Here is a 20,264-nt window from a genome sequence, read left to right as displayed (position 1 = left end):
CTGACCCATGTAGAGTTTATCTTCATCACATTCTATCCATCCACTTCTCAAAGTGTCATGTGATGAAGCTTTCTCCATTGTCTGTGCTTGGAGATGATGCTTTGACTTCTTTAATCCTATATCAGAGTCGCTATGACTGGAGATGAAACTGTCAAAGACCTGGAAGGGGAATTCAAATGGATCCCAAACACAGTGTGATCATTTGGAGTTTAAATCCCAGGTTCCATCTATTGGTAAAGCCACTTCGGGCAAGGTGGCTGTTTTGTCCCCCATTAGGATACTAAATATGTTGTAAATAACATAACTGACTATTGAGACAGTGCTGAATGAAGCAGGTTTGAATGGATCAGAGGAGAATGTGATGGGAGAATCTCTTATCCTGATTCTGAATAATCAGATGTAACCTGCTCTGGAATTTCACTTGACACTTCCATTGTCATGTATTCTGTCTCTCTGTGATGTGGGTTTCTATCTTTTCTGAAGGCTGTTTGGTCACCCAGTTGGATATTAGTTCAGTTTGATAGGATGTAGCTCAGATTTATTGGAGAACTTAAGACAAATGACCATTTGCTAAAGTCGTCATTTCTCACTTCAGCTTTGCTTTCCCCCCCATCCCTCCATGATGACATAGAGAAAGTTCAAGTGCAGCTCTGTCAACATTAGAGAACGCTCCAATTTACTGGACATGCTAACAAAGAAACAGCAGTGATTTAAAATCTCCACTCAGAAATGGTTAACAACAGCAGAACCCAACTAACTGAAGGAAGTGCATATGATCACAGTAAAAAGCAACAGAGGGTCCTGTGGCACCTTTAAGACTAACAGAAGTATTGGGAGCATAAGCTTTCGTGGGTAAGAACCTCACTTCTTCAGATGCAGAGGTCTTGCATCTGAAGAAGTGAGGTTCTTACCCACGAAAGCTTATGCTCCCAATACTTCTGTTAGTCTTAAAGGTGCCACAGGACCCTCTGTTGCTTTTTACAGATTCAGACTAACACGGCTACCCCTCTGATACTATGATCACAGTGTAGTTCAATTGTTGAAGTCAATATTGTCTCAGATGATCTGGGGAGAGAATTCCACATTAGGTGATTTTGAACTAGGCAAAATGCCCATGTATTTGGTTCCCAAATGATGTGTAGCCCAGGCTTTACAAAAGATCTCTCCTAGCTAATCCTATGTTATGGGTAATGCTCCCCTTCATGACACAGATGTTGAGGAAATAGAAGTGAGATTTTTGTTGAATTTATCCGTTGTAGGTGTTAAAAATTTGTATAAAATCAGTGTTGGAAATTTAATAGCTGCAGAAAAATAATTATTTTTGAATAGAATCTCCAGCTTTGGTAACAAACAAAGATTCTGATCCAGCCCTGTATCCAGTCCCTTGCCTGGAACTGTGCCACCAAGTTAAAGAAAAGCTGGGTATGTTTTGGGAAGCCATTCTTCACTAATACTGCTGAGATTTTGAGTGGTTTTTTAAAGGTTTCTATTTCATAGAATTGTAAATTTACCCTAACCAAGGCCAAGGATTTGGAAAGAACTGGGGTGGAAAGAGTCCACACCCAGTTTTTGGTTTCCACCCCAGTAAAGGAAGCTCTGGTGACCAATGGCCCGAGGAAAATTGTTTGTACAACTCCACTTCTTAGTTCAGTGTGACTGATTACAGTTCCAAAGGATACCAAAGTTAGATTGAGAACAATAACTCTGAGTCTGGACTCAGAAATCCAGAGGGCAGCTTAGAAAAAAAAGATGTTTAAAAATGCTACTTTTGGGGGGTAATGTTATTACTTTCTTGGTTTTTCTGAGACTCTTGGGCCATGTTTTCTGCCTGAACTTGAAGGCTAAAAATGGACTTTTTAAAATAAATAAATGAAAGGGGAGATTTTTGTATCCTCATTGGGCTCCGAGATTGGGGTCCCATTGTGTTGGGCACTGCAGAGACCCTGTACAACTCATAGTGAGAGAGAGAGTCCTTGCTGCCAACAGCTCACAGGTGAAATAGACAAAGTGTGGGAGGGCAGTTCCCATTTTACAGATGGGGAAACTGAGTTCCAAAGATGTGATGTAATTTGTCCATGTTTGCACAGAGAATAATGGGGCCAGATTGGGAACTGAGTCCACATTTTCTGAGTCACAGCCTGGCCTTTAATCACAAGCCAAGTGTTGTTGATTGCATGACAGAGGCCCCAGTGGGAAGTTGCAGAATCTCCTTCATTGGAGGATTTTAAGAAGGGGTTATACAAACACCTGTCAGGGATGGTCTAGGGATACTTTTCCTGACTCTCGGGTTCCCTCCCTGCCCCACCTTTCTATATGATTCAATGGATCATCCTATTTATAATGACCAAACTTTTCTCTCTGGAATTATCTGTTAAATGGTTATTATCTCCCCTCTTGCCTGGGGTAGAATGGAAGAGGAGAAAATCCTCTCTCAACAGAGGATGCAAATGTCGGTTTGTTCTCTCTTCATGTTTTACTGAAGCTCAGAGAGAGAGGAAGCACCTGCCTAAGATGGTAGAGAGGACAGAGAGTTTATTTCATTTTGGGCTGTGAATGTAAGCAGAAGAGTGGCTGTCACTACCATCCAATGTGGGGTTTTAATGCATGACCATGGGATTTAAAGTGTTATGTGCTACCAACTGAGCTAGCCAGGTTTGAGTCTGTTCAGCTGCCCAGTCTCCATGTAGAAGGAGCCCTGAGAGCATTTATTTGCAAGCTGAGGTTCCTTTTCTGACATTTCTCTTCTGTCCTGGTTTGTTATGTGTCCAGCGAGCAAACCGGAGCTGTTACAAGGCTGGTTAGATGCTGCTTTCTAGACCAGAGAGCTGGGGTTGATTTAGCATGCTGTCGCCGTCAGCTGGTCAGAGTAACCAGTGTGGGAGGGTGGAATTTGGATTCTCCCACCGGCGGAGGTGCTGTTAGATTCATCTAGTGGGGGAGAATCTGAAAAAGCTTCTCAGCTCCCAGAAATGGGATAGAGAAGATGGTTCCCTGCACGCCACACACACATTTTCACAGGAACTCAGGTCCCCTGGTTAAAAACTCAAAAGAAGCCCGGGTCCAGGAATGTCAGAGAAGGGAATCACTGTTTGCCTTAAGAGGTGGGTGAGGGAAACCTGCAGGTACTTAGATCCCTCCAACCTCTGATATAACCATTTGTGGGGAAGGTCCGGGGAAGCCGAGGAAGACAAGGAGAGGGAAAAAGGGCTTGTAGCTGTTGTGCAATCACCATGCTCCCAGCAGAGGGGTCCTGGGGGTTCAGCACTTTGGCTGCTTGTTGAGGACACAGAACTCACAAGATGGCAAAGCTCAGAGCCCCGTTACATGGAGTAAGAATGCGATCAGCTCACACCAAGGGTGAGCAACACCCCTCCTTTGGTCTCTATGCCAGAGCTCCTATTAACTCAGCTTCCTTCCTGGAAGAGCATCCAGGTAGGCTGCCGAGAGGGTTATGATGGGGTAAATGAAGACAGAGGAGGATTGTTCCTCATGACTTTCCTTTGTGTTGCTCTGTGATCCTGCTGGAGGAAGCATCATTTGAGTTTGTTTCAGTACCTTGGGTTGGGCTCACATTGTGACCCTGAGCACAGCGGTTCCTGCACTCTCTGCTCTTAGACCCTGAGGGAATGGACAAAAGAGCAGCTTCAGAAATTGGACAGCAAGTAGCCTAAGAAAGTGTAGTATAAGTGAGAAGAAAATAAACATTATCAACTCCCTGGTGGTCTAGTGGTTAGGATTTGGCACTTTCACTGCCACAGCCTGGGTTCGATTCCCAGTCAGGGAAAAGTGACTTTATATCAAAGTTAATTGACAGTTATTTTTCAGAGTAGCAGCCATGTTAGTCTGTATCCGCAAAAAGAATGGGAGTACTTGTGGTACCTTAGAGACTAACAAACTTATTTGAGCATAAGCTTTCGTGGGCTACAGTCCACTTCTTCGGATGCATAGAATAGAACATATATTGAGGAGATATATATACACATACAGAGAGCATGAAAAGGTGGGAGTTGTCTTACCAACTCAGAGAGGCCAATTAAATAAGAGAAAAAAACTTTTAAACTGATAATCAAGATAGTTTGATAAGAAATGTGAGAATACTTACATGGGGAGATAGATTCAATGTTTGTAATGGCTCAGCTATTCCCAGTCTCTATTCAAGCCTAAATTGATTGTATCTAGTTTGCATATCAATTCAAGCTCAGCAGTTTCTCGTTGGAGTCTGTTTTTGAAGCTTTTCTGTTGCAAAATTGCCACCCACAGGTCTGTCATTGAGTGACCAGACAGGTTAAAGTGTTCTCCTACTGGTTTTTGAATGTTATGATTCCTGATGTCAGATTTGTGTCCATTAATTCTTTTGCGTAGTGACTGTCCGGTTTGGCCAATGTACATGGCAGAGGGGCATTGCTTCACTTACAATTTAAACAAATCCATGGTTTTTCCTGATTCTTTCATCTTCTACAAATCTACATGATGTTGGGAAGGGCTTTGGAGACCATATAAAAACCAAAGCTTCCCACTGACTAATAGCAGAATGTGGGCATGTTTCCACTGTGCACCCCGAAGTCCACGCTGCATGCTCTTTTACATGAATAGACATGTGCAAATTAGCCTAAACAAGATTATAATAACCATAATAGACATTCAGGTTGACCCAAGATGAATATTTTTTCCAATTTTCTTGCTGAAACAAAATCAAAAAATCATTTTGGGTCAACCAAAATATTTCAGCAAATAAAATATTCATCCAAAAAACTTTCATCCCACTCTATATACCAGCCTTTGGAAATAACCATCCTGGAGAAAGTGATCATTAGCCTCTTCCATTCCTGAGGTCTAGCTGCTGAAGTGTTCTAAGCATAGATGATGGGCCTTTCACCTGTTGGCCACTGGTTACTACCTGAGGCTACGTCTTCACTACGTGGGGGGGGGGAGGGGTCGATTTAAGATACGCAAATTCAGCTACGTGAATAGCAAAGCTGAATTCGACGTATCCGAGCCGACTTATCCCGCTGTGAGGACGGTGGCAAATCAACCTCCGTGGCTCCCCCGTCGACGGCGCTTACTCCTACCTGCACTGGTGGAGTACAAGCATCGATTCGGGGATCGATTGTCGCGTCCCGACGGGACGCGATAATTCGATCCCCGAGAGATCGATTTCTACCCGCCGATTCAGGCGGGTAGTGAAGACGTAGCCTTAATCAGGTAGCTACTGATGAAAGGCAATGTGGTTTAGTGGCAGACCTACTTCTATCCCTCTGCCCAACTAGGGGTGTTTGTTTCACATTTCATGTAAAAATACAATAAATGCATTTTGTTGGTTCCTAAACCTGGGATCAAGATGAAACATTGTGATTGCAAGTGAATGAGAAAATCTCTGCTGAGTTCTACAGAAGAAAGGTTTTCTCATCAGGTTCTAGCACATGATAAAAGTTCTGAAGGTTCTTAGAGCTTCCGAACATATAGGCCAGAACTTTCAGAAGGTCTCACACCCACCCCTAGAGCCAGATTTTCAGAAGAACTCAGCTCCCGTTTAGGCAACAAAAATTTTGGCCAGGTTTTCAGAAAGGCTCAACACACTGAGGTCTGAGCTATTTTGAAAACAAAAGGTGGTAGAAGTTGTGGGTGCTGGTTGCTTGGCCGTCTGGCCCACCATGCAGGAGTTTGAGGTTCAACATTACTTTCTCAGAATGCTAGCAACTATCTTTTATTCTCTTAAAAAGAGAGCAGGGAGACTACATATAAAAATCAGCTGTGCTGCAGAAGGTCTCTAGAAGTTGAAAGAGATGTGCCATCTCTGCCTCCCTGAAGAGTTCATAACAAGTTAAAGAAAACTAAAATTGATAAATCTCTTAACTAACCATGTCAGGCTGGCTGCGTGGTCTAATGCGTTAGATGCAAGGTTGTGTCTTTCTGTCATTTGTTGTTCTGGGCTCCATATGGAGACATGCGTTCAAATCCCCCTCCTGACACAATGATTGTCTTCTACCTTTAGAAATAGTCTAATTTCAACCTCTCCTGTAACATTACAACACCAACTACTTAGCATTTGTATGAGAGAAGTTGGAGGGAATTCAAACATCTTCCAAAGCAGTGCATTTAGAGCACCTAGTTGGGTAAATTCCAAGCTCCTTATCCAGAAGAGTCTTGGCATGGCTTGAGGGGAGGCAGGCTTGGCTGTTCAATATATAAGTGGAGGGAGAAGGGTGCGGTACATTGACAATGTAGAATGTGAGACTCATAAGCTGTGGTTATGTGCTCTGAGAGTTATCTCCTTGCTTTCCATTTAAGGTCAGGGAGGGATATTATAACCAAGTGTTCTGGCAAAACCGATGTGTAGAAAGAATAGTAAATATGGCAGGCGACCAGCTTGGCTTAACAGTGAAATCCTTGCTGATCTTAAACGCAAAAAAGAAGCTTACAAGAAGTGGAAGATTGGACAAATGACCAGGGAGGAGTATAAAAATATTGCTCAGGCATACAGGAGTGAAATCAGGAAGGCCAAATCACACTTGGAGTTGCAGCTAGCAAGAGATGTTAAGAGTAACAAGAAGGGTTTCTTCAGGTATGTTAGCAACAAGAAGAAAGTCAAGGAAAGTGTGGGACCCTTACTGAATGAGGGAGGCAACCTAGTGACTGAGGATGTGGAAAAAGCTAATGTACTCAATGATTTTTTTGCCTCTGTCTTCACAAACAAGGTCAGCTCCCAGACTGCTGCACTGGGCAGCACAATATGGGGAGAAGGTGACCAGCCCTCTGTGAAGAAAGAAGTGGTTCGGGACTATTTAGAAAAACTGGACGTGCACAAGTCCATGGGGCCAGATGCGCTGCATCCGAGGGTGCTAAAGGAGTTGGCGGATGAGATTGCAGAGCCATTAGCCATTATTTTTGAAAACTCATGGCGATCGGGGGAGGTCCCGGATGACTGAAAAAAGGCTAATGTAGTGCCCATCTTTAAAAAAGGGAAGAAGGAGGATCCGGGGAACTACAGGCCAGTCAGCCTCACCTCAGTCCCTGGAAAAATCATGGAGCAGGTCCTCAAGGAATCAATTATGAAACACTTAGAGGAGAGGAAAGTGATCAGGAACAGTCAGCATGGATTCACCAAGGGGAAGTCGTGCCTGACTAACCTAATTGCCTTCTATGATGAGATAACTGGCTCTGTGGATGAGGGGAAAGCAGTGGATGTGTTATTCCTTGACTTTAGCAAAGCTTTTGATACGGTCTCCCACAGTATTCTTGCTGCCAAGTTAAAGAAGTATGGGCTGGATGAATGGACTGTAAGGTGGATAGAAAGCTGGCTAGATCGTCGGGCTCAACGGGTAGTGATCAATGGCTCCATGTCTAGTTGGCAGCCGGTTTCAAGCGGAGTGCCCCAAGGGTTGGTCCTGGGGCCGGTTTTGTTTAATATCTTTATTAATGATCTGGAGGATGGAGTGGACTGCACTCTCAGCAAGTTTGCCGATGACACTAAACTAGGAGGCGTGGTAGATACGCTAGAGGGTAGGGATCGGATACAGAGGGACCTAGACAAATTAGAGGATTGGGCCAAAAGAAACCTGATGAGGTTCAACAAGGACAAGTGCAGAGTCCTGCACTTTGGACGGAAGAATCCCATGCACAGCTACAGACTAGGGACCGAATGGCTAGGTAGCAGTTCTGCAGAAAAGGACCTAGGGGTCACAGTGGATGAGAAGCTGGATATGAGTCAACAGTGTGCTCTTGTTGCCAAGAAGGCTAATGGCATTTTGGGCTGTATAAGTAGGGGCATTGCCAGCAGATTGAGGGACGTGATCATTCCCCTTTATTCGACATTGGTGAGGCCTCATCTGGAGTACTATGTCCAGTTTTGGGCCCCACACTACAAGAAGGATGTGGAAAAATTGGAAAGAGTCCAGCGGAGGGCAACAAAAATGATTAGGGGTCTGGAGCACATGACTTATGAGGAGAGGCTGAGGGAACTGGGATTGTTTAGTCTCCAGAAGAGAAGAATGAGGGGGGATTTGATAGCAGCCTACAACTACCTGAAGGGGGGTTCCAAAGAGGATGGAACTCGGCTGTTCTCAATGGTGGCAGATGACAGAACAAGGAGCAATGGTCTCAAGTTGCAGTGGGGGAGGTCTAGGTTGGATATTAGGAAACACTATTTCACTAGGAGGGTGGTGAAGCACTGGAATGCGTTACCTAGGGAGGTGGTGGAGTCTCCTTCCTTGGAGGTTTTTAAGGCCCGGCTTGACAAAGCCCTGGCTGGGACGATTTAGTTGGGAATTGGTCCTGCTTTGAGCAGGGGGTTGGACTAGATGACCTCCTGAGGTCCCTTCCAACCCTGATATTCTATGATTCTATGAAAACTTTCCCCCTGGCCTGGTGAGTGAATCCTATGGTGAGAAACTTTCCGTGTATTTCACTGCATTTTGGTTTCTTGTATTGTTGGATAGGGCCTGAGGCGCTGGAAGGATAATGTCCATGGAAAACTTGGACATTGCTGTTCTCCGAAAAAAGGCAGGTACTATTTAGACACTATTGCTTCTAGTATTTCTGTGGAATCCGAGTCTAGCTGAAGAATTCCTGTCTATCCTAGAGAGAATCATTCCATTGTAAATACAAATGAAATGACATCTGCAGGTCAACTCAGTGCCTTTTTAAAATATTTACTGAGAAAAAAAGCCATTCTTTGCCTTGTTGATAAGGACAAGCAGCCCTCTTTTCCTTTCAATTTCAAATGCGAAATGAATGGAGATATTCATTGAAAAACTTCTATTTTCGAGGGGGAAATGAACCCAGGCCATGGCTGTTAAAATACCAGAACCTACTGCTTAAAGCACCAGGTAGGGCTGTTTTTTTCTGACAGGGAGCATTTTTTTTCTCAGGCTCCTACTTCACCAATGTCAGATGTTGGTCCATTCTCCATTGCCCTGAAGGGATGAGAACAGAGAATGAAGGATCTCCTGTGCTCAGTGTCAAAAGTTGAGCCCAAAAACGGACGGCATGGTATCATAAACCCAAATTATGCTTCCGGTTCCTCCATCAGCATCACAGGACCAAAATAAAAAATCACCAAAGGAGCAATTCTCCTCTGCTTTCATTTACCACAGTGCAATCCTCTCCATGTCTTCTGTTTATAATCTGGAGGCTCTGTCAGGGGAAAAATCATCGAGCTGACAGTATTTCTGGGATAGAAACCCAGAGAAGGGGGTTGATGTCACCTGATGGGATGCTGATTCATTATAACAGGTCCCTTGGCTTTAGCTGCCCCCAGTGCAGATCTCATTTTGTCAGTTCTGTACTCTCAGGAAGCCGACAAAGTGCTGAACCCTGCTTCTCTCGGGCCACCGGGAGCATGGGGATTGCACACCAGCTACAAGCCCTTCTGTCCTCTCCTTGTTCTCCTCGGCTACCCCGGATCCTTTCCCACAAATGGTTTAATCAGATGCTGGAGGGAACTAAGGACCAGCAGGTTTCCCTCACCCACCTCTTAAGGCAAACAGTGTTTCCCTTCTCTGACACTCCTGGGGCCACATTTCCTTTGAGGAGCTTCTCCCCAGGGGGTCTGATATCCTGCAAAAATGTGTGTGGCCTGGGGGGAACTGGCTTATCTGTTCCATCTCTAAAAACTGAGAAGCTTTTTTTGACTCTTCCCCACTATATGAGTCAACAGCATCTCCCCCTGGTGGGAGAATACTAACTTCTACCCTCCCATGCTAGTTTCTCTGATGAGCTGGTAAATCAACCCCAGCTCTCGGGTCTAGAAACCAGCTTCTAACCAGCCTTCTAATAGCCCCTGTTTGCTAGCTGGAGAATGAAGGAACAAAGACAGAAGGCAAATGTCAGAAAAGGAATCTCAACTTGCAAAGAAGCAGCCTTAGGGCTCCTTCTACACTGTGACTGTGCCTTTGAAAAGGTATTGTAGACAGCCTGGCTAGCTCAGTTGGTAGACTATGAGACTCTTAATCTCAGAGTTGTGGGTTCGAGCCCCATGTGGGGTGCTTGATCTTGCTGCCTTAAGTGTGCTTTTTTGTGTATATAATGAGCCCAAAATGAAATGCACTCTCTTGCCTCTCAACGATCTTACGCAGAAAAAGCCTCTTCCTGTTAGCTTAGATAGAACAGGAAGAGAGAACAAACTAACATTTCCCTCTATTTAAGGGACACCATCATAGGACCTAACCACATCAGCCACACCATCAGAGGCTCGTTCATCTGCACATCTAGCAATGTGATATATGCCATTGTGTGCCAGCAATGCCCCCTGCCATATACATTGGACAAACCAAACAGTCTCTATGCAAAAGAATAAATGGACACAAATCGGACATGGAGAATTGTAACATTCAAAAACCAGTAGGAGAGCACTTCAATCTCCATGGACACGAAATAACAGACTTAAAAGTGGCCATTCTTTAACAAAAAAAAATTCAAAAACAGACTTCAACAAGAAACTGCAGAACTGGAATTAATTTGCAAACTGGACACCATCAATTTAGGCCTGAATAAAGACTGGGAGTGGCAGGTTCACTACAAAAAATAATTTTCCCTCTGTCAACTGTTGGGAATGGGCCACATCCACCATGACTGAATTGGCCTCGTTAGCACTATGAAAAGTAATTTCCCCTCTTTTGCTATTTACCCCTTCTTGTCAACTTTTGGAAATGGGCCACATCCACCCTAATTGAATTGGCCTCATTAGCAGTGACCCCCCAATCTGTAAGGCAACTTCCATCTTTTCATGTGCTGTGTATTTTTACCTGCCTACTGTATTTTCCACTCCATGCATCTGATAAAGTGGGTTTTAGTCCACGAAAGCCTATGCCCAAATAAATTAGATAGTCTCTAAGGTGCCACACATAATCCTCATTTTTTTAAGGATATAATGTTATTTCAAAAGGGAAAAGTGGTGCTGTGTGTTGAAAGCTGGCTTAGACATTTCTTATTGTTATTTTCTGATTCCTCATTATTGTGATTTTCTGATTCCTCATACCCAGACCCTGCCTAGACAGGAAAGGAGGGGAAATGTGATCATCAGTCAATACTAGATTTATCTGACATGAAAATGAGACCTGGCGCTGTTTGTAGTTAGATAAAAAAAAAGTGGGGGGGGGGGGGGCGAACTGCTGTCTGGGAGCTAAATATGCAGAAGAATGGGTTGGGATTCTTCTATGCTCAGATTTGTTAAATAGCTGGTAATCTCCCAAATGACGGTCTGTTCCTTCCATCAAAATGCAGGCTAACCCCCTCCTTTAGACTTTAAATTTTCATGAAAGGAAAAACAATGAGGAAGAAATCATAGAATTTATGGACGTATTTGAGAAAGGAAAGCAGATGGACTGAAAGAAGACAAAAGGACTCAAAAGGGAGTGAAAGCTTATTGGTCCTGCCTGGTTTCAAAAAACAGTGTCCTCTTACAGGTGAGGCAAACATGAAACCAACACACTACAGAAATCTAATACCTTTGGTCCTATTTAATAGAGCTTTCTTAGTAGCCAGTGCATCAGCTCAATTAGTTTTCCTTTGAAGAACAGGAAAACAAAATGCACCACAAACTTCTTTTTTAACTCAATAATCAGAAATGCTGCAAGAGCTCCTCCAATTTTCCCATCTCACAAGGAGACAAAACACAGCCAAATCTCCCAACCAACAAAGCTCACATCTGCTCCCCTTTTCCATGGACATTTCCCTGATAGCTCCCAGGGAGCCATTCAACAAGACAGGAAATCCAAATGCAGTAAAGTCAAGGGAAAGTTTTTCACTTCAGGTTTCACTGACTGGGAAGGGTCATTTCAGACAGAAAAGTTTGGTCATTTAATGCCAGAATACTAGGCTATAATATCCTTCCCTCACCTTATGTGGAAAGCAAGGAGATAGGTGTGAGAACAACCACTCCTAACCAAAGAAACAGGGAACCCAACACAGAGTTTTTGAACCCCAAAGCAGGGGGAAAGGCTTTTCAAAGGCAACCTACCCCAGGAGTGTCAGAGAAGGGAATGACTGTTTGCCTTAGGAAGTGTGTGTGTGTGTGGGGGGGGGGGAAACCTGCAGGTACTTAGGTCACTCCAGTCCAGCTTCTGACAAAAGCTTTTGTGGGAAAGCACCTGGGATAGCCGAGGAGGACAATTAGAGGAAACAAGGTGGCCAGTGAGAAGGGGGTACAGCAGTTTAGCTGCTTCCTAAGCACGCAGAGTTGATAAACCAGGATCAGCACTAGGGGGCAGGCAAAGCTAAAGGGCCTGTCATTGTGAAACATACCAGCTCAAATGAGGTGGTGTCAAAACCCCCGGCTTGGGTTCTAGGACAGAATTGCTCTCTGCTCAGTGGGCTCTCCTGTAGGAGCCACTAGATAGGCAGAAGAAGTGGAGATGGTTGTGCTGCAGTAAATGAAGGCACAGGAGGATTGTTCCTCTTGGGATTTGTGTTGCTCTTGTGATCCTGCTGGAGGAAGCTCAAGCGTCATTTGAATTTGTGTCATTGCATTGGCCTGGGCTCTGGTTGTGACAGTGAGCACAGGGGGGTCTTTCAGCTTCTGTTTCCAAGTTGTAATAGTGATTTCTGTGGTGTAGCAGTTAGTCTGTTGGTCTAACATGCAGAAAGTATCGGGTTCAAAACCACCCAGGAGCATTGGTGCTTCTGTTTCTTTTTGTCCAAGTCCTTTCTCAAATACATCCATAACTTCTATGCTTTCTTCTTCATTGGTTTTCCTTCCATGAAACTTTTAAGGTCAAAAGGAGGGGGTTAGCCTGCATGTTGAGGGAAGGAATAGATCATTATTTGGGAGATTACCAGCTACTTAAAACATCTGAGCATAGAAACATTAGGATCTTAATTCAATTTAATTTAATAAATCTAAATAAATTTAAATGTAATCAATAAAAAATGAATGAATAAATTTATTTAATAAATACATTAATAAATAAACTAATTAATAATGTAATACATTTGTACTGTACTGCTCCCTTCTTCCTCCACCTCTATGTTTAACACCCAATCCTGCACACCCTCAAGCAATGCCAACTTTCTCCTGGGGAATAAACTGGAATTTACCCAACTAGGTGCCCTCAATATGCAGCTTCTGAAGGTATTTGAATTCCTTCCACCTTCTCTTGCCACTACTCTAACAGAAATCCAAAGCAAGCGCTCTTCTCATGTTAAAAGAGAGATTGTAATGAGGACATTTCTCCAGGTAGAATAAAATGATTGTTTCAGGAGTGGGCTATTAACCCAGGCTTCCAATGGAGACCAGGACACCCCTTTGAGAGAAAAATAGCGCCTTGAATCTGGAATTTTAGAGCACTCAACCATCCTGACACCATAGAAGCAGCTGATCTATCAACCCTAGTTTTCTTAAATGTTTTATGAGCTGCTCTGGGAGGCCCAGGTGGCACATCTCTTTCAACACCTAGAGGCTCTCTACAGCACAGCTGGATTTTAGATACAATCACCCTCACCCAAACCTGCAGGTTTCTTAGAGCCCTGTGACTTCTGAGGAGTGGTAGTCTCCCTGCTCACTTAATAGGGGAATAAAAGATATGCACTAGCACAAACCTCTGCTTTCTCCAGATTTCATGATCTCATAGGTGGGATCAGCAGCCTGGGCTCAATTCTTGCTCAGAGAAAGTAACTTTACAACAAAAAACCTTAGTTCATTCCTCACTTGCAATTCAAACAAAAGTGTGATTTTCTTCCTGACTCCCCCTTCTTCTAAATGATGCTGGTAAGGACTTTGAAGACCATATGAAAATCAAAGCTTCCCACTGCCTAATAGCAGAATTTGGGCATGTTTCCACTGTGCACCTCAAAGTCCAGGCTGCATGCCCTTTTACACAAATGGACATGCAAATTATTTCCCCCCTTGCTAGCTAGCCTAACCAACATTATAATAACAATAATAGACATTCAGGTTGACCCAAGATGAAAAACTGGGCAAAAATTAAGGGGCCTAACTGGGAGCTGAGTACTTCTGAAAATCTGGCTCTAGTGGTGGGTGTGAGATCTTCTGAAAATTCTGGCTGATTATGTGTCTGGAACCTCTAAGAACCATCTCAACTTTTAGCATTTGAAAGGACCTGATGAAAAAGCTTTCCTTCTGTTCAACTCAGTAGGGATTTTGTTCTTGATTTAAAATTGCCATGTTTCACCTTGATCCCAGGTTTAGGTTTCATCACAATTTATTTTATTTTTATATACAATGCGAAATAAATACTCCTCTGTAGACATTTGAACAGAGGGCTATACATAGATCTGCCACTAAACCACGTTGCCTTTCACCTTGAGCAAGATGGCAACCGGCGGTATACTGGTGGAAGGCTATGAAATATGGTTCATTCTCAGAACCCTTCAGCAGCTAGACTTCAGGAATGGAAGAGGCTAATGATCCTTCTCTCCAGATGGTTAATTCTGAAGACTAGTCTATAGAACTGGGTGAACATTTTTAGGATGAATATTTTATTTACTGAAATATTTTGGTGGGCCAAAAATGATTATTTTTTTTAGTTTTGTTTCAACAAGAAAACTGAAAAAAAAAATCATCTTCGAGCAATCTGAACTATTAATTATTATTATTATATAGGTTAGGCTACCTAGCAAGCAAGGAAATAAATGATTTGACCAGCTCTACTTGTATGAAAGGTCCACAATGGGAACATATCTATGCTCTGTTCTGAGGCTGTTTGATTTTCACATGGTCTCCAAAACCCATCTGAGCATGATGAAGTATCAATTGAGGAGACAACAAGTGAAGACAGGTGTTGAAAATCTTCTTTCCCTGACTGGAAATCAAATCCGGGTCATGGTGGTGAAAGCACCAAAACATAATGAATAGACTAGACCACCGGAGAGGAAACAGTGGGTGTTTTTTAATCACCTGTACTAGGCTTTCTCTGGCTCCTCTATCTAATTTTAGAACCTGGTCCTTTCTCCATTGCTCTGAGGGGACAAGAATGGAGGGTGAAGGATCCCCTGTGCTCAGGATCACAAACTGAGCCCAACCAAAGGCTTTGACACAAACTCAAATGATACCTCAGCTTCCTCCTCAAGGATCACAAGAGTAACACAAACAAACCCCAAGAAGAACAATCCTCTTCTGCTTTCATTTAGGCCCATCACAACCCTCTCTACTTCTTCTTCCTCCTATCTAGGGGCTCTACCAGGAAAACACATGGAGCCAATACTAACTCTTTCCTAGAAGCCCAGGGAGGGGGTTTGATATCACCTCACATGAGCTGACAGGAGTTAGATTCCATGTAACGGGGCCGTTAGCTTTGCCTGCTCCCTAGCCTTGCTCTCTTGAGGCTCTTAGGCAGAAAATGTCTCTTCCTGTCTCTGAGCTTTAGTAGAAGAGGAAGAGAGGTCAAATTGACATTTCCATCATCCTCTGAGAGTGAGAGAGAATTTTCTCCTCTTCTATTCTAGCCTAGCTAAGAGAGGGGAAAATAACGCTTCAGGAGCTAACTGTCCCTCTTCAGCGATCTGTAGCTTCTCTACTTCTTCTTACATTGGCTCCAGCTCTGCATTGGGCATATAGGTACTTCTGTGTCATATCCTTTCCAGCCCTCTTTATTGTGATGGAGATTGTTTCAGGCTGCGGACGGAGTCAGCTCTCTGCCTATCGACTGGATCACACTGTATTCATTTCTTGTATATTTCTCTAACTCCTCGTTACTGCATTTGTGATGATTTATAAAAACCAGCCTGAGAGTAAAACAAGATGGCAATAAAAATCAATATACTGTGCTAAAAATACCAATGGAACAGTAAGGAAATTTGTAGATCAGAGCTTGCGTTAACATCGTTTGAAGACATGCAAGATGATGAGTGTTCAAAAATATTATGGGAAAAATGTTATTTTAAAAGGGGAATGTGATGTTGTATGTTAAAAGGAGGGTTTAGAGAGTTCCAATTATTATGTTCTGATTCCTCACACCCCAACCTTGCCTAGCCAGGAAAGTAGTGGAAATGTGATCCTCAGTCAATAGATTTCTCTGACATGAAAAAGATACACGAGGCTGTTTGTAGTTAGCTCAACATAAACAAAAGTGAGGGGGAAACTGCTGGCTGGGAGCTAAATACACAGGACAAAGGGTTGGGATTCTTCTACACTCAGATTTGTAGCTGGCAGTCTCCCAAATGATGGTCTATTCCTTCCCTCAAAATGCCAGCTAACCCTCTCCTTTTGAACTTAAAGTTCCATGAAAGGAAAAAAATAACAAGGAAGAAAGCATAGAAGCTATGAATGTAGTTGAGAAAGGACTTGGAGTGATAAAAGACCAAAGGAGAGAAAGCAGCAAAAAACCTTTTGTGTGTTAGGCAAATGTGATAATCACTACACTACAGAAGCCAGCTACTGTCACTTTTGGGGCCCTTTTCTAAGACTCTCTCAGGAGCCACTACACTAGTTGATTCCCTTTGAAGAACAGGGAAACAAAGGGCATCAAGAACTTATAGTTTTTGGATGAGTCAAGAAAAGGGAGTAGCATTGTCCCCCTCGGGTAGCCCTGTTCAATTCCAGGTCAGAAAGCAAAACTCTTCTGCAAAAATATCAAAAAAATGTTGTATTTCACTTTACTTCATAAGTACAGTTGTGTGGCAATTAAATGATGACCCTAAAGTTTCATAAAAGCAAGGAACACTAAACAAAAAAGGGTGGGAAATATGGATGTATTTGAGAAAATGGCTTGGAATGAAGGAAGACAAAAATTGATTGGTAGAGAGAAAAGACAGTGTTTTCCCCTGGTTTGGAACTTCTCTCACAACTACTGTAATAGAAAAGCTCAGCAAATGGTGTTCTATTGTTCCAAAGGAGATTGAAGTGAGGCCATTTTCTCCAGATAGAAGAAAATGGTCATGTCAGGAGTGGGATTTGAAACCACATCTCTATACAGAGACCAGAATAGAACACCCAAGAGATAGGAAAAAAGAGTTTTAAAACTGGTGCTTTAGACCAGTCCACCATCCTAATAGTACAGAGACTGTGATCTAACAACCCTAGTTTTCAATTAATATTTGATGAACTCTTTAGGGAGGTCAAGATGGTGCATCTCTTTCAACTCCTAGAGACCTTCTACAGCACAGCTGATTTTCAGACACACTCACCCAGACCGAAAGTTACAGGTTTCCTGGAGCTCCATGAGTTCTGAGGTGTTGTAATCTCCCTGCTCACGTTTTAAGTGAACAAAGGATGGTTGCTAGCATTCTGAGAAAGTAATGGTGAACCTCAAAATCCTGCCCTGTGGGCCAGACAGTTAAGCACCCACAACCTCTACTATGATAGCATCCGGTCTGGCAACAACTCACTTATCAATAGCTGGGGTCTGAAATCCTCATTTCTTTGTTGTTCTATCACTGTAGTCCCCACTTCCCTATTGCTTGTCTGTATAATCTCTGTCTGGTTTTGTGATTGTTTCAGTCTGCTGTATAATTAATTTGTTGGGTGTAAACCAATTAAGATGGTGGGATATAATTGGTTAGATAAGCATGTTACAATATGTTAGGATTGGTTAGTTAAATTTTAGTAAAATGATTGGTTAAGGTATAGCTAAGCAGAACTCAAGTTTTACTAGTGGGAGGAATAGCTCAGTGGTTTGAGCATTAGCCTACTAAATCCAGGGTTGTGATCTCAATTCTTGAGGGGGCCACTTAGGGATCTGGGACAAAAAATCAGTACTTGGTCCTGCTAATGAAGGCAGGGGACTGGGCTTGATGACCTTTTGGGGTCCCTTCCCGTTCTGTGAGATAGGTATATCTCCATATATTTTATATAGCCTGCAGTCAATCAGGAAGTGGGAGGGGGGACTTGGAATGATGTTTTGCTAAGGGGGGGGGAATGGGAACAGGGACACAGGCAAGGCTCTGTGGTGTCAGAGCTGGGAAGGGGGATACTGAGGAAGCAAATTGGAATCATTGCTTGCTGGAAGTTTACCCCAATAAACATCGAATTGTTTGCACCTTTGAACTTCGGGTATTGCTGCTCTCTGTTCATGCGAGAAGTACCAGGGAATGGGAGGGTGAAGGGATAAACCCTCTAACAAGTACATCTTTCAGGGTGTGAAAAATCCACACATCCCGAACCAGTATAGTTAAGCTGACCTAAACCCTTGTTAGATAGTGCTAAATGAAAAGAAAGATTGTTCTGTCAATGTAGCTATTACAGGGATGGAAAACCCCTCCACTCACTGTAGCAACTGTCTAGTCCAAAGTCCTATAGGAGTATCACAACAGCATTTAAAGCATAGCCAGATGTTGCTCCGGTTTGGCACTGTTGATCCCCAGCACTAAGACAACACACTAATATTTCTGTAGTTGGGAGGATTCAAACCTGCATGGGGAGACCCCAACGGATTTCTAGTCTATTGCCTTAACCACTCAGCCACAACTACTTGACGTAGAGGTGCTTCACAACACATGATTCTGTTCTCACTGAATTGTCACTTCAAATTGTTTGCTCAGACCAGCTCCCCCAGCACACTCACAGCTGTGCATTAGTGTAAGTGTGTCCATGGCTGAACAGCAAGAATTCCTGCCCATTTCCCTTCTGGCTGGAGCATGATTACAGTGTGTTTGTGGGTAAAGACATTGCTATAGATTGTTGTTCACTCCCCACTTTGACAATGCAGACAGTCCCTTTCCAATTCAAATCTCTAGCATATCATTCCAATAGCAGGGGTCAGGATTTCTCTGGGGCACTGAAATTTTTCAGGGGGTTGGTGTGTGAACTCAGCCTTGCATTCCATCCTTGATGTTTCATAGACTATAACAGCAGCATAAAGAAAGAGCCGAGCCAATATCTCACTGTCAGAGGTGAAGTTGGCCATGCCCCCTCTGTCTGACTATTGCCATTGCAGGAGAGAAGGTTTCAATAGAATTGAATGCCCTGGCTCAGACAAGAGACAAAGGGAGGTTTTGCAGTTCATGGATCTGTGCAAAGGAAATTGTGTTTCTGTGTGAACTTGAGGAGGGAAATGAAACGTCCACACGGTGGCCCAGTGCCCTAACGAATGTGGGTGAAGGACTCGGGCTGGGAAATGATTTTACAGGAGTTCATATCAATTTATTGCCCTGATTAAAAGCTATGGCTAAAAGGCAGCCACTGTTGTTAGTACTTGAACCTGCATGGGGACACACGAGTGGATGTCAAGTCCATTGCCTTAACCAGGGGTAGTCAATTATTTTTTCAAGATCCAAATTTCTTGTTCAAGGTATAGTCAATGTCTAGACTCCAGAGAAAATAATACACTGATGATAATAAGAATATAGAAAGATTTTGCAGTCACTATGGGCATAACTATGATGATTGTTTCGTGTTTCACTCTTTATATCTGGCACCACCATCTTGCCCTTTAGTCTTGTAGTTTACCAAGGGTAAAACTAAACATCTCTTCAGATACAAGGGAATGTTTGTGTTCATTCCTGTTAGCTACACAGGGGTTTCATGTAGCTGCTTTCAATCCTCCGGCTCTGCCGGGATAAGTAACATTTCAGGCTGTCACTGAACTGAAGAAGGGAGATCATTTTTTGACAGGTTACGCTTCCTCTTAAAGGTGTTTGACTGGCTGGCAGCCCTAGATCCCAGGTCTCTCCTGAGGGAAGAAAGCTTCTGTGCAAAACTTTTAAGAGAGAGGAGGGAAAGGCGATGGCCACATAATGGGGTCAGTGTGTACCAGAACATGGTTCTTTCATGGGGATGACTCTGAACACTGACTGATCTCCACTCCCTTGTATTTTAAGAGATATTTAGTTTTGCACTTGGGAACCTATAAGGCTGAAGCAATTTTATGGATGGTGACACTACGATTGAAGGGTTATTTAATGTTGTAAAAATATGTTAAAAACACTTAGCTTAAACTTGAACTGCCTATTATTAAAGACTTGTTTCCCCAGATCAGTTCCATAAGCTCTTCTAGAAATACCCTGGTTCTCTCATGCCTCGGTGGGAACTAAAGGGAATTGTCCCTTGCTGCCCTTGGCTCCAGGCTGATTTTTCTGGGGAGGGGATGAGGAATTGATTTGTTTGCTGTTGAGAAAGGAGCCAGGAAAGTTCTCATGGAATGAGAATTCCCAGCATCTTCCGAGCTCAACCCAGGCTGCTGCCCTGTCCCAGCCTCTGTTCTGGAGGCCCTGCAGGTTTGACTCTAGAGCATGCAGGAGAGCAGCAGCTGAGGCAGAGGACAGCCTGGGCTGGGCAGATGCTAGAAGCATAGCACCAGAGACCTCTACTGGCTCCCTCCTCAGCAGAAAACAATCAGTCCCCACCAGCAGCCTGGAACTAAGGGAAGTGCCAA

At 43.4% G+C, this 20,264-nt stretch overlaps 1 non-coding gene across 1 annotated transcript; it reads left to right on the top strand.

Moving 5' to 3' along the window:
- Positions 1–3,712: 3,712 nt before the first annotated feature.
- TRNAE-UUC (transfer RNA glutamic acid (anticodon UUC)) lies at positions 3,713–3,784 on the top strand. The gene has a single exon. It is a non-coding gene; the product is annotated as a tRNA-Glu (tRNA).
- The last annotated feature ends 16,480 nt before the right edge of the window (positions 3,785–20,264 follow it).

The sequence above is a fragment of the Emys orbicularis genome, chromosome 15, assembly GCF_028017835.1.
Source record: "Emys orbicularis isolate rEmyOrb1 chromosome 15, rEmyOrb1.hap1, whole genome shotgun sequence".
NCBI classification, from domain to species: Eukaryota; Metazoa; Chordata; order Testudines; family Emydidae; genus Emys; species Emys orbicularis.
The sequence above is the reverse complement of the archived record's forward strand: the minus strand, read 5'-3'. Positions and strand labels throughout refer to the sequence as shown.